Below are 13,137 nucleotides of genomic sequence, written 5' to 3'. Positions count from 1 at the left end.
ATAGACTGCATAATAAATCATTTACAACACTTTCTCTGCCCTTAGGAATGTGGTCATGAAGAATGACTGCCCTTGTGAAAAATGTCTCTGAAATCCATTTTAAAGTATACAAAGCCCTCTTTCCATGGCAGGATGATAAACAGCTAACTGAAAACACCTTCAAAACTCAAATCGTCTTTGTTCTAATTGTTGCAGTGCGTGTTGTAAATTGACGGTTTTTAATTTAATTTAATTAATTTTTTTCTGAGACTTTTTAAGGCCTCTTTAATCATAATGTCCGCCTGCGATGTTTTCAGGTGACCTGAGAAATGTGTCTTGCATAGGAGAGCCTGTCGTCGTCGGCTGGGGTGACGTGGCAGTGAATGGGACTGCTCTCTGTCTATGACAGACACTAAGTAATGCTGCAATTTTAACTTTGGGGCAGCCATTTTAAGTCGGTCTATGTTGGACTTTACATTTTTGTTGTGTCCTGCAGCATCTTTCTGGAGGCTTTGCAATGAACACAGGACAGCAACACTTTGTATGTATTTTCCTCTGTCTTGAAGGGAATGTTTCACAGACATACTGTAGATAAGCCTATTCCATGACTAAATTGTACTTCAATCCAGAGCAGACCACTGAAAATAGGGTTTCATGAACATGATTTAAATACTCTCCCACTCACTGACTAGTCTTCACTCTACTAAATTAGAACTATTCTGTCTAATCTATGACTGTGAAACGAACCAAAAATGTCTGGATGTGTAAATATATTTTACTACTTTGAGCAGTGTGTTTTGTGGCACAGTGAATAGTCTTCTCAAATGTCATCCTCATATACAGGGCCTTCCTTCAAACAACCTCTGATTAGTCACGGTCGACCCTCACAGTCCAGGTACAACAAGAGCCCCCAATCACAGCTCCTCCTCTGACCAGTGTGTCAAACAAAGTCAAAGTACATTTTAAACCAACAGGAGATTCTCTTTGGGATGGAAATCCATGTTTTTTTACTTCAAATCATAGTTTGATTTTTCGGATGTTAAACATTTTCCCATACAGTGAGAAGAAAGCTGACATTACATTAAAACACAGACCTAATTGTCATGGAAAGGAGTTATTATCCTGATCAGCAATACCATTAAATATTTTGAAAAGATGAATAAGACATTTTTTATTAAGATTCAAGCAAATGTTGATACTTTAAGGTTGAGCTTTGCGTTTAATCTGCGTTTTTTGCTCAATTCTCTGTTTACACATGTTTACAATACTTGACTGAGGACTTATTGTGTAAGAATGTTATTGTGAACCACTAATCTAACTATGGGTTAGGGAAGTCCTGTGGGAATGGGGGTGGGCGTGAAATGTTTGTCTTGTTCAGTCTTGTTGCTTATTTCTTTGGATCACAAAAAAAATACTTGACTGAGGATGTGGGTTTTCAGACAACTTTCTGTCAATAGCTAATAAGAGCTTGGTGCGTGAGACTAGGTTGCTTGGGGGTAAGAAATAACACCCTGTGGTTTATGAGCAAGGAAAATCCATCCAAAAACAGAGCTGAGAAACAGAGGTTAGAAACAGAGGTTAGAAACAGAGGTTAGAAACAGAGGTTAGAAACAGAGGTTAGAAACAGAGGTTAGAAACAGAGGTTAGAAACAGAGGTTAGAAACAGAGGTTAGAAACAGAGGTTAGAAACAGAGGTTAGAAACAGAGGTTAGAAACAGAGATTAGAAACAGCGGTTAGAAACAGAGATGAGAAACAGAGATGCGAAACAGAGATGAGAAACAGAGGTTAGAAACAGAGTTTAGAAACAGAGATGAGAAACAGAGGTTAGAAACAGAGGTTAGAAACAGAGGTTAGAAACAGAGGATCATAACAATACACACTTAAACTTGCATTTTAGTTTACTATGGTGTGATGCAAATAATATTTGATATAATCTAGGGAAATTATATACATGATTTCCTGCTAAATGTAAGGCATGATTTATTTATCTAAATAGTATTGTTTGGTAATGGCAATTTAAGTGGAGAATAGGAAATTGTAATGAAATATTTTGGCAAGACTGGTGTGTTGAAGTAATGCCTCAATTGAAGCGAGATCAAAACATGTTACACATCAAAAATAACAAATCACATTATCACATGAAACGAACACCATAAAGCTTTTGTATAGGATAATGATAGCAAAGGTTTGTTTGTCTGTTTACATTATTTATCTGCCCCTGGATACAATGTGTCTATCTATTTATTAGCCCTCTTTCTCTGTTCCACTTTAGATTTCGTTGGATGAGACGGATGTGTCATGAGAGGTGAGATGAACTACCATTTGAAATGTGAGGACGCTTAGACAGAGACTTCACAGTTAGATCACACTAGTTGGATAACACCAGATCACATCAGTTAGATCACACCATCTTTCTCATAGTGTACCTTGGCAGGTGGTAACCCAATGATTTAGTTTGAACTATACTAAATTGACTCTATGTGCATTTGACTTTTCATGTTTTGAAGCTGCAAATTAATCTCTATCTATAAGGATGTTATATCATTAGTTGACAAAGGCATTTTGGTTCAGAGAAATATTTGATTGAAAGGATCCACTCAGAGGACTCCCAAAGCATTGAAACCAAATATAACTTTTTAAACACATTCCCTACCTTACTGTCATAGACTGTTCTCTCTGGTGTACTGATGCACCAAGTCTGGAACCAACAGGACCCTGAACAGCTTTTACCCACAAGACATACGACTGCTAAATGGTTAGTTAAATAATTAACCAATAACTACCTGCACTGTCTGTATCTTTTATCTTTATCTTTTTGCACTAGCTCCTTTGACTCATCACATACGCTGCTGCTACTGTTAATTATCTATCCTGTTGTCTAGTCACTTTATCCCTGCCTATATGTACATACATACCTCAATTACCTCGTACCCCTGCACATGGACTCAGTTCTGGTACCCTACGTATATAGCCGAGTTTTCATTACTCATTCCTCGTGGTATAATTCTTCTATTATTCCTTGTTTTTTCCCCTCTGCATTTTTGGGAAGGGCCTGTAAGTGTTTCCATGACAGTCTACACATGTTGCTTACAAAGTATGTGACAAATAAAATTAGATTTGACTGTAATATGATGTACTGTATGTCTTTGTTAGTGTGGTTTGGGAGTTCCTGTGTGAGCCTCCTGTGTGAGCCTGCTATGTGGCTCTCCTCACCTCGTCCTCTCACTCTGGGGGCCCTGTCAATAGCCATATTCCGTTTCCATTTCCTCCCTCTAGAACACCAGGCAACCCATTACTCTACTGTTAAAGCAGGATGGACTTTTTGGGATAAAGCACCTCATAGCTCCCAAGTGATGACATGGATCTGTTAGCTCTGTTTCTGCAGACTATTGGCTTTAAAAAGGCCTGAGGCTGAAATACTAGGAGACTACCTTTTAATGACTAGTCAAGAGACGGAGGGAAATCGCTGGACGCAGGAGTTCACGGTAAGCTGGGTTCATGCTGCTGGTTTGTTGAGGTCGATTTGTTGAAGTTGACTCCTTGATGTCTCAAATGGTTCTGTACCTCTAACATAACACCAATAAATGATTTTATACTGAGGACATTTTCTGACTTAAGTTTTTTGTTATATATGGATAATTATAAATGTTTGAAATAATTGAAGAACCATAAGTTCACCCTGATGTGCCAAAAGGCCAAATAAATGTTTCTCATAAATAGTGTCTCAATGCTAAACTCTTCTGTAGTTGACAGGGGAACGCTTTTGACTTTGAGCTCAGTTCTCAAATGCAGAATGATTAGTGAGTCCATTTCCACTCAAATCACCCAAAATAAACACTAGCTTCCAATGAAGACACTGTCATTTTGTGTCACGAGCTGCACAATGGGGTGTGTTTAGGGTCATGAAGGTAAGAGGGGTATCTGGGGGCATGCTTATGAACAGGGTTAGTCTGATTCAGGGTGATTTAAAAAGGGTGTTGAACGTGATTCTGACAGGTTCAGACAGCAGTAGTTGAGGTCATGGACAGGGGTTCCCCAGGGGGTGAGGTTGGAACATACACTGCTGTAGTAGAATGAGAAGTTATCCTCTACAGTTTGTCTGTGATAGGATGCTGAAGACAGCCATATACAAAACACTTACAGCCATCATCAGGTATTACTGAGGTTTTACAGCCCAAGTTCATTCTGATTAGGACTGTTTTATGGCTCATTTGTGTCATAACATGTTTCATTGTTTATGACCAAAGTCCTGAATTCAATCAAAACTGGTTTATTGGGTAAGGCAATACGACATTATTATGTAGGATTTTGGGTGGCATGGGTCAGGCTTCAGAACATTCGTCAATCTGTGTGAGGTTTTAGACAGAACATACCCAGGATGCACCTGGCTCCACACATAACGTCACAGAGAGTGAGGAACAAGCCCACTAAAGTGCTGTGCAGTTGTCTTATTCAGGTCTTGTTAATTTGGATTCAATTGGGATGCTCCTATACAGCTTTTTAAACCACTGTTTCTCATGTTTAGTGGATCTGGTATTAGATTATATATAGTGTTATGTTATAATAGGGGATTCAATAGAATGTATTACTGTATTTGGTAACTCATTATATATTGTGGTCATGAAGAAAATGCTATTTGTCAAGACAATGTATCTCTGACATAACACTGTTGTCTTTTTACATGACCTTGTTACATCTGTCTGTGTTCCCTTTAACAACTCTGGTGACTCAGCGAAAAATACAGGAAGTTGTGTTACTTCCATAGTTATGTACTGTATGTCTCTGAGCTTTCGGTCCAGCTTGGCTTATAATTCCCATTTCTTCCGCTCCTTGCAATGGACACCCACCAAATCACCAGCTCTTATCAGTTAACTGCTTTCTTAGCTATATTAATAGATTTTTTTTTTTTATAAATCAATAAACTATATTACATATAATAAAAGAGAGGGGTTATTATGTCCAATGCTTGTCGACAGCAGCGTGTCAAGGTCAACAGAGTGGAGAATGTGTCTAGAGCAACACAGACCTGCAGGAGCCAGGGCACACGTGATGCACGTCGGATGAATATCTGTTTACACGCCACTGAAAGCCGCCACACAAAGGCTGGAGTGACTCATGGTAACCAGAGACACAAGCTGTGCTACTAGCTCCTCTCCTGTTGTTCGGCTCACTCAGGGCCACTACTGTTAAGGTACACAGTTGCAATTGGGAGTAATAGCACTAAGATGACACTAACTCATTTAGTACTTATTTATGTGAGCATGTATGTACTGCGTGTGCCTGTTAGAGCATGTTTGTATCTGTTAAATTCGTCACTATATTCCTGACTGAAAGACTGACTATATCCCCCCCCCCCCCCCCCCCCCCCATCACTCCAAGATGGCTGTCTACCTTTTGTTCCTTCATGTCCGAACTGGCTACAGTTACAGGCAGATAGAGTGAGCGTCTGAACAGTTTCTGTCTGGCTCTTGTGAGGGTGCTCAGTAGGGCCTCAGGGTTCTGGCTCTACAATGTACAGACAAGGATACGCCCAGACATGTTGAGCAGTCAGTAGCTCACTCCCCCCACCCGGTTTACTGCTCTGTCCAGTGCAATACAGCCTTGTTGCAATCTGAGCCAGCTGCTGTTTAGCTATAATGCAGTGTCTTAGTGAAACGTCTGTACTGTATAGCCTGCTACTTAAAGTCAGCACACAGATCCTTCATTCAACTCATTTTAGTCATTTAGCAGAAGCTCTTATCCACAGCAAATTTCGACCCATGTGCCCCTCCAACACCCCCCTAACACTGACACATCCCCTAACACTTACACCAGTCAATTACCCTGACATCTCTCCCAAAAACGTCCCCTTTCTACCACATTTTAAGAAGGCTTATCTTAAAGGAGCATAACTTTTTTTGTGTGTGAGACAAAATTAGAATTGAAGGTGTAACTGGCAGGAAGTGAAAGAAAAGGGAGATACTAACATAACTGTTGGACAACTACTTTATTCTCAGCACCGTACCAATAAAATGATGATCCTTCTTCGAACCCAGCTTATATCCCTGCAATAAATGTGGTAATATGAGTCTGTTCAAAACGGTTTGTTTCCTGCTTGCCTAGGACAACTACATAGCAGTGAATTCAGCGGTGGCCTCTTCCCCACAACTGATGACTCATCATAAATTCACCATTAGAACTCTGGGTGTTAACAGATGCTGTCCACTGATTACTAATGCTTGACAACAAGTGCTTTGCCAGTGAGGTATATCACACAGAGGCTTTATCATTGAACTTGGGACCAAACTCGGATTAAAAAGCAGATTTGAACCATGCTGTGAGTGTCAGGAGCACACAGTCTCATGGGTGTCTGGGGAGTTCAACCTGATCAGAACTCTGGTGGTGGTTCCCTTGTTTGGATAAACTGTTACAGATGTAGGATCTTAATTTGATCACCCTGGTGCAGGACATCTTTCCTGAAATGCAGATTTTTTTCTGTAGCATAGTCAAGGTTTAAACGGGCATCTGAAGTTTGTAATTTCCACTTTGACATCTCAGACTTGATTTTCCCTTACGAAAAACGTATCAAACCCTACAAAAACGTCTATTCATTATAGTCCACATAATTTCCTGTTGCTGAAGGATTATTTTCCTGCTGTTGCAAACTGGCTCAAATTAAGATCCTACATCTGAAGATGGTCTAGTCATGTCACAGGGATGTGACTGTGAGCTGGGTTGGGTTGTCAGGACTGGGGTTGTGATAGTCAGATTCAAGGCTGGAGTATATTATTAGAAGTAAATTCTCTCTCATTGGATAAAAAAATAAGCAGGGTACTGTAATCCTCAGCTGAAAAAGACAGTCAGTGGTTTGTAACAACTGGAACTAGGGTTGGGCGGTATTCAGTTTTTCATACCTTCATACCGTTTCTGTACCACGCCGTGGTAAACGGTACTACTAGAAGTGCACACAAGGGGCACTATTTCAACGACAACAGAATTTGACGTACAAAACAATTCAGACAACAGGGATCTTGATCCAGGAGGGGATTGCATGTCTCTGTTGTAACCAATAAACTTGATCTTGACATCTAGCCACTTAGCTAGCAAGTTAAAAAACCAAATGCAAAGCTAGATCCCTGAACTGGATATAATTTATTTGACACATCTTAAATTTCTTATAGTTACACTTAATTTAGTTAGTTAAAAGCAGATGTAGGATATCATACCATCAGTATTTCGAAATACCCTGGTATACGGTATAAATGGTATATGGCCAAGCCTAACTGGAACTTTAAATGGCTACCAGTATGACAATGCTGTTTGCATGGATTGCAGTCCACTTATAACACCACCCACAGGAGCATTTGCACTACAATCAAATGGAACATGTCTAATTAAATAATTATTAGTAGTACAGTCTAATATTCTTCAAAAAGCATATGAAGGGTTGGTTACATGTTCTCTCTGGTTAAAAGGAGAAGCTCTGTGTTGCTGAGAGGAGGCACGCAACCTCTGTCAACTAGTTTCAGTGACAGGACCTGTTGACTCATGGGAGGACTCTTTCCTGTTCAGGCCGCAGTCATTTTGATTGTGTACTCACAGAGGGAAATGCAGATTCATGTAACAAAAGAAGCTCATGTAACACATCTTGTGTTAGGAAATACATGAACTATGATTATTTTTTTTTATTGTTTACAGTTTCAACGAAGTTGACAAAATTAAATATTACATAAGGCCTGCTTCACGTCATAAATATGTTTGAAATTATAAGAAAAAACACTGTCTAAGAGCATCGTGCAGCGATATGAGTTTGGAGACTTTCATCCCTGAGCTCATCTACAGAAACTACCGCACTCTGATTATATACTTTGGAAAGTATTCAGACCCCTTGGCTTTTTCCACATTTTGTTACATTACAGCCTTATTCTAAAATGTATTAAAAAATAAAGAAATCATCAGCAAACTACACACAATACCCCATGATGACAAATCGAAAACAGGTTTTTAGACATTTTTGCAAAAAACAGAAATATCTTATTTGCATAAGTATTCAGACCCTTTGCTATGGGACTCAAAATTGAGCTCATCCTGTTTCCATTGAGCATTCTTTGAGATGTTTCTACAAATTGATTGGAGTCCACCTGTGGTAAATTCAATTGATTGGACATAATTTGGTTAGGCACACACCTGTTTATATAAGGTCCCACAGTTGACAGGGGATCTCAGAGCAAAAACCAAGCCATGAGGTCAAAGAAATTGTCCGTAGAGCTCAGAGACAAGATTGTGTCGAGACACAGATTTGGGGAAGGGTACCAAAACATTTCTGCAGCATTGAAGGTCCCAAAGAACACACTGACCTCCATCATTCTTAAATAGAAGAAGATTGGAAACACCAAGACTCTTCCTAGAACTGGCCGCCCGGCCGAACTGAGCAATCGGGGGGTGGAGCTTGGTCCAAGAACCCCATGGTCACTCTGACAGAGCTCCAGAGTTCCTCTGTTGAGATGGGAGAACCTTCCAGAAGGACAACTATCTCTGCAGCACTCCACCAATTAGGCCTTTTTGGTAGACTGGCCAGACGGAAGCCACTCCTCAGAAAAAGGCACTTGACAGCCCGCTTGGAGTTTGCCAAAAGGTGGTGGTGGCAGCATCATGCTGTGGGGACTGAGAGAGTAGTCAGGATCGAGGCAAAGATGAATGGAGAAAACTACAGATAAATCCTTAATGAAAATCTGCTTCAGAGCGCTCACGACCTCAGACTGGGGTGAAGTTTCACCTTCCAACAGGACAATGACCCTAAGCACACAGCCAAGACAACGCAGGAGTGGCTTCCGGACATGTCTCTGAATGTCCTTGAGTGGCCCAGCCAGAGCCTGGACTTGAACCCGATCAAACATCTCTGGAAAGACCCTAAAATAGTTGTGCAGCAAGGCTCCCCATCCAACCTGATAGAGGATCTGCAGAGAAGAATGAGAGAAACTCCCCAAATATAGGTGTGCCGAGCTTGTAGCATCACACCCAGAAGACTCAGGGCTGTAATTGCTACCAAAGGTGCTTGAGTCACAATAATATAATAGAGGTTTTACCCTCAGACTCAATGGCCAAATATCTGGATCAAGTCTATGTGTTTACCCTGTGTTGAAACCACTGCCTAGAACGGTTTAATTAGTCAAGCTTACAGTAAGTACATATATCTTTCCTCTTTCTCATTCTATTATAATTTCAGTTAAACAAGGTACTGAGTAAAGGATCTGAATACTTATGAAAATGTGATTATCATTTTTTGTTTTTTAAGAAATTAGTCAAAATGTAAAAAAAAAAAAAAAACTGTTTTTGGTTTGTCATTATGGGGTATTGTGTGTAGATTGATGAGGTGCAAAAAATATTTAATCAATTTTAGATTAAGGTTATAACTTAACAACATGTGGAAAAAGTCAAGGGGTCTGAATACTTTCTGAAAGCACTGTACCTGCATGGAAATAGCCTAGCCAATCACAGGTGAGAAGAGTAGACTGACAGGTAAGATGAGTCAATACAGCAAAAAGAGCTCAAAATGACAAAAGCGCAGTGTTCTGAGATACTTCCCATTGGTCAACAAATACGCTAGAGGGATATTATAATAATAATAAGAAGAAGAACTTTATTTGTATACCGCTTTTCAATACAACAAAGTGTTTCACATCATAAAATAACAAAATAAAAGTACTTACAAAGAAGCAAAGACAGGAGGAAGGAGAATTAAGGAGAAGCATTCCAAATGTCTTTGTCAAAAAAACTGAATCATTAATCTTATCAAAGAAAAACCTTCAAAACCCTAACTAACAATTAGTCATCATGCCATCTCTTGATATGAATCAGGGTGTTAATGTGAGAGCTTCCTGACAGGGGGAGGTTGTGAGACATGGTTGTGTGCTAATTTATGGCTGCAGGGGCAGTATTGAGTAGCTTGGATGAAAGGTGCCCAGAGTAAACGGCCTGCTCCTCAGTCCCAGATGCTAATATATGCATATTATTATTAGTATTGGATAGAAAACACTCTGAAGTTTCTAAAACTGTTTGAAGTATGTCTGTGAGTATAACAGAAGTCATATTGCCAGGCAAAAATCTGAGGAGAAATCCAAACAGGAAGTGGGAAATCTGAGGTTGGTCGAGTTTCAACCCAGCCCCTATTGAATACACAGTGGGATATTGGTTATGTTGCACTTACTAAGGCTTCCACTAGATGTCAACCGTCTTTAGAAACTTGAATGAGGCTTCTACTGTGATGTGGAGCCGGATGGGAGCTGTTTGAGTCAGTGGTCTGGCAGAGAGCCAGGTCCTGGTCACGCGCATTTCACATGATAGAGACCTGCGTTCCATGGTATTTCTACTGACAATGGAATTCTCCAGTTGGAACGTTATTGAAGATTTATGATAACAACATCCTGAAGATTGATTCTATACCTAGTTTGACAAGTTTCTTCGACCTGTAATATCACTTTTTGACATTTTCATCCGACGTTCGGCTGGACCTGCACGAGCGTTTGGATTTGTGTACTAAACGCGCTAACAAAAGTAGCTACTTGGACATAAATAATGGACATTATCGAACAAAACAACATTTATTGTGGAACTAGGATTCCTGGGAGTGCACTCGGATGAAGATCATCAAACGGGGCACTGTGGCCCCGTCCAACGATAACCCGGGACAGGGCCAACCAGACAGGATATAACCCCACCCACCGTGCCAAAGCACAGCCCCCACACCACTAGAGGGATATCAACAGACCACCACCTTTCTACTCTGAGACAAGTCTAAATATTGCCCACGAGTATAGGCTAAGTAAAGCCCAGTGACCTTTCGTTACTGGCCCAGTGCTCTTAACAGCTAAGCAACCTGCTGGCCAACATATTTCTTATTCTCAGGGAATGGATTCTTCTGATGGTGTTTTAGTTACATATTTTTAGTTGAATGGTTTTAGTTTAATATTTTTCTTAGGCAGCTGAACAAACCAGAATGCATTTTTAGTCCTCATCATTGGACAGAAAAAATACATGTTGATGCTATGCATTAAGAATCCTGTCAGATAAGTGTTTAGTGATAAAATGTAGCAAGAAGTGGAGGGACAAGGTTCACAAACCAGTAAGATGGGTGTGAAACTCTCCAGTAAGATGGATGTGAAACTCTCCAGTAACGTGGATGTGAAACTCTTCACTTAGATGGATGTGAAACTCTCCAGTTAGATGGATGTGAAACTCTCCAGTAACGTGGATGTGAAACTCTTCACTTAGATGGATGTGAAACTCTCCAGTAACGTGGATGTGAAACTCTTCACTTAGATGGATGTGAAACTCTCCAGTTAGATGGATGTGAAACTCTCCAGTAACGTGGATGTGAAACTCTTCACTTAGATGGATGTGAAACTCTCCAGTAACGTGGATGTGAAACTCTTCACTTAGATGGATGTGAAACTCTCCAGTTAGATGGATGTGAAACTCTCCAGTAACGTGGATGTGAAACTCTTCACTTAGATGGATGTGAAACTCTCCAGTAACGTGGATGTGAAACTCTTCACTTAGATGGATGTGAAACTCTCCAGTAAGATGTATGTGAAACTCTCCAGTAACGTGGATGTGAAACTCTTCACTTAGATGGATGTGAAACTCTCCAGTAACGTGGATGTGAAACTCTTCACTTAGATGGATGTGAAACTCTCCAGTAACGTGGATGTGAAACTCTTCAGTAAGATGGATGTGAAACTCTCCAGTAACGTGGATGTGAAACTCTTCACTTAGATGGATGTGAAACTCTTCAGTAAGATGGATGTGAAACTCTCCAGTAACGTGGATGTGAAACTCTTCAGTAAGATGGATGTGAAACTCTTCAGTAAGATGGATGTGAAACTCTCCAGTAACGTGGATGTGAAACTCTTCACTTAGATGGATGTGAAACTCTCCAGTAACGTGGATGTGAAACTCTTCAGTTAGATGGATGTGAAACTCTCCAGTAACGCGGATGTGAAACTCTTCACTTAGATGGATGTGAAACTCTCCACTTAGATGGAAGTGAAACTCTCCAGTTAGATGGATGTGAAACTCTCCAGTTAGATGGATGTGAAACTCTCCAGTTAGATGGATGTGAAACTCTCCACTTAGATGGATGTGAAACTCTCCAGTTAGATGGATGTGAAACACTCCACTTAGATGGATGTGAAACTCTCCAGTTAGATGGATGTGAAACTCTCCACTTAGATGGATGTGAAACTCTCCAGTTAGATGGATGTGAAACTCTCCATTTAGATGGATGTGAAACTCTCCAGTTAGATGGATGTGAAACTCTCCACTTAGATGGATGTGAAACTCTCCACTTAGATGGATGTGAAACTCTCCAGTTAGATGGATGTGAAACTTTCCAGTTAGATGGATGTGAAACTCTCCACTTAGATGGATGTGAAACTCTCCAGTTAGATGGAAGTGAAACTCTTCAGTTAGATGGATGTGAAACTCTCCAGTTAGATGGATGTGAAACTCTCCACTTAGATGGATGTGAAACTCTCCACTTAGATGGAAGTGAAACTCTTCACTTAGATGGATGTGAAACTCTCCAGTAACGTGGATGTGAAACTCTTCAGTAAGATGGATGTGAAACTCTTCAGTAAGATGGATGTGAAACTCTCCAGTAACGTGGATGTGAAACTCTTCACTTAGATGGATGTGAAACTCTCCAGTAACGTGGATGTGAAACTCTTCAGTTAGATGGATGTGAAACTCTCCAGTAACGCGGATGTGAAACTCTTCACTTAGATGGATGTGAAACTCTCCAGTTAGATGGATGTGAAACTCTCCAGTTAGATGGATGTGAAACTCTCCAGTTAGATGGATGTGAAACTCTCCACTTAGATGGATGTGAAACTCTCCAGTTAGATGGATGTGAAACACTCCACTTAGATGGATGTGAAACTCTCCAGTTAGATGGATGTGAAACTCTCCACTTAGATGGATGTGAAACTCTCCAGTTAGATGGATGTGAAACTCTCCAGTTAGATGGATGTGAAACTCTCCAGTTAGATGGATGTGAAACTCTCCACTTAGATGGATGTGAAACTCTCCAGTTAGATGGATGTGAAACTCTCCAGTTAGATGGATGTGAAACTCTCCAGTTAGATGGATGTGAAACTCTCCACTTAGATGGATGTGAA

At 40.3% G+C, this 13,137-nt stretch overlaps 1 long non-coding RNA gene across 3 annotated transcripts in view; it reads left to right on the top strand.

The window, feature by feature from the left end:
- LOC149985660 (uncharacterized) overlaps window positions 1–3,395 on the top strand; it is a 38,859-nt gene extending 35,464 nt beyond the window's left edge. The window contains exons 2-4 of one of the 3 annotated variants that reach the window (XR_016497460.1): window positions 2,253–2,285; window positions 2,647–2,735; window positions 3,257–3,395. This is a non-coding gene — a long non-coding RNA (uncharacterized LOC149985660). Of the gene's footprint in view, window positions 1–2,252; window positions 2,310–2,646; window positions 2,837–3,256 lie in introns of those variants that run through there. The other 2 variants (XR_016497462.1, XR_016497459.1) reach the window with 2 other exon arrangements.
- Window positions 3,396–13,137: the final 9,742 nt, after the last annotated feature.

Source organism: Oncorhynchus mykiss, chromosome 1 (assembly GCF_057628025.1).
Source record: "Oncorhynchus mykiss isolate SJ-2025 chromosome 1, ASM5762802v1, whole genome shotgun sequence".
Lineage (NCBI taxonomy): Eukaryota > Metazoa > Chordata > Actinopteri > Salmoniformes > Salmonidae > Oncorhynchus > Oncorhynchus mykiss.
Note: the sequence above shows the minus strand (reverse complement) of the source record. Positions and strands in the feature narration are given on the sequence as shown.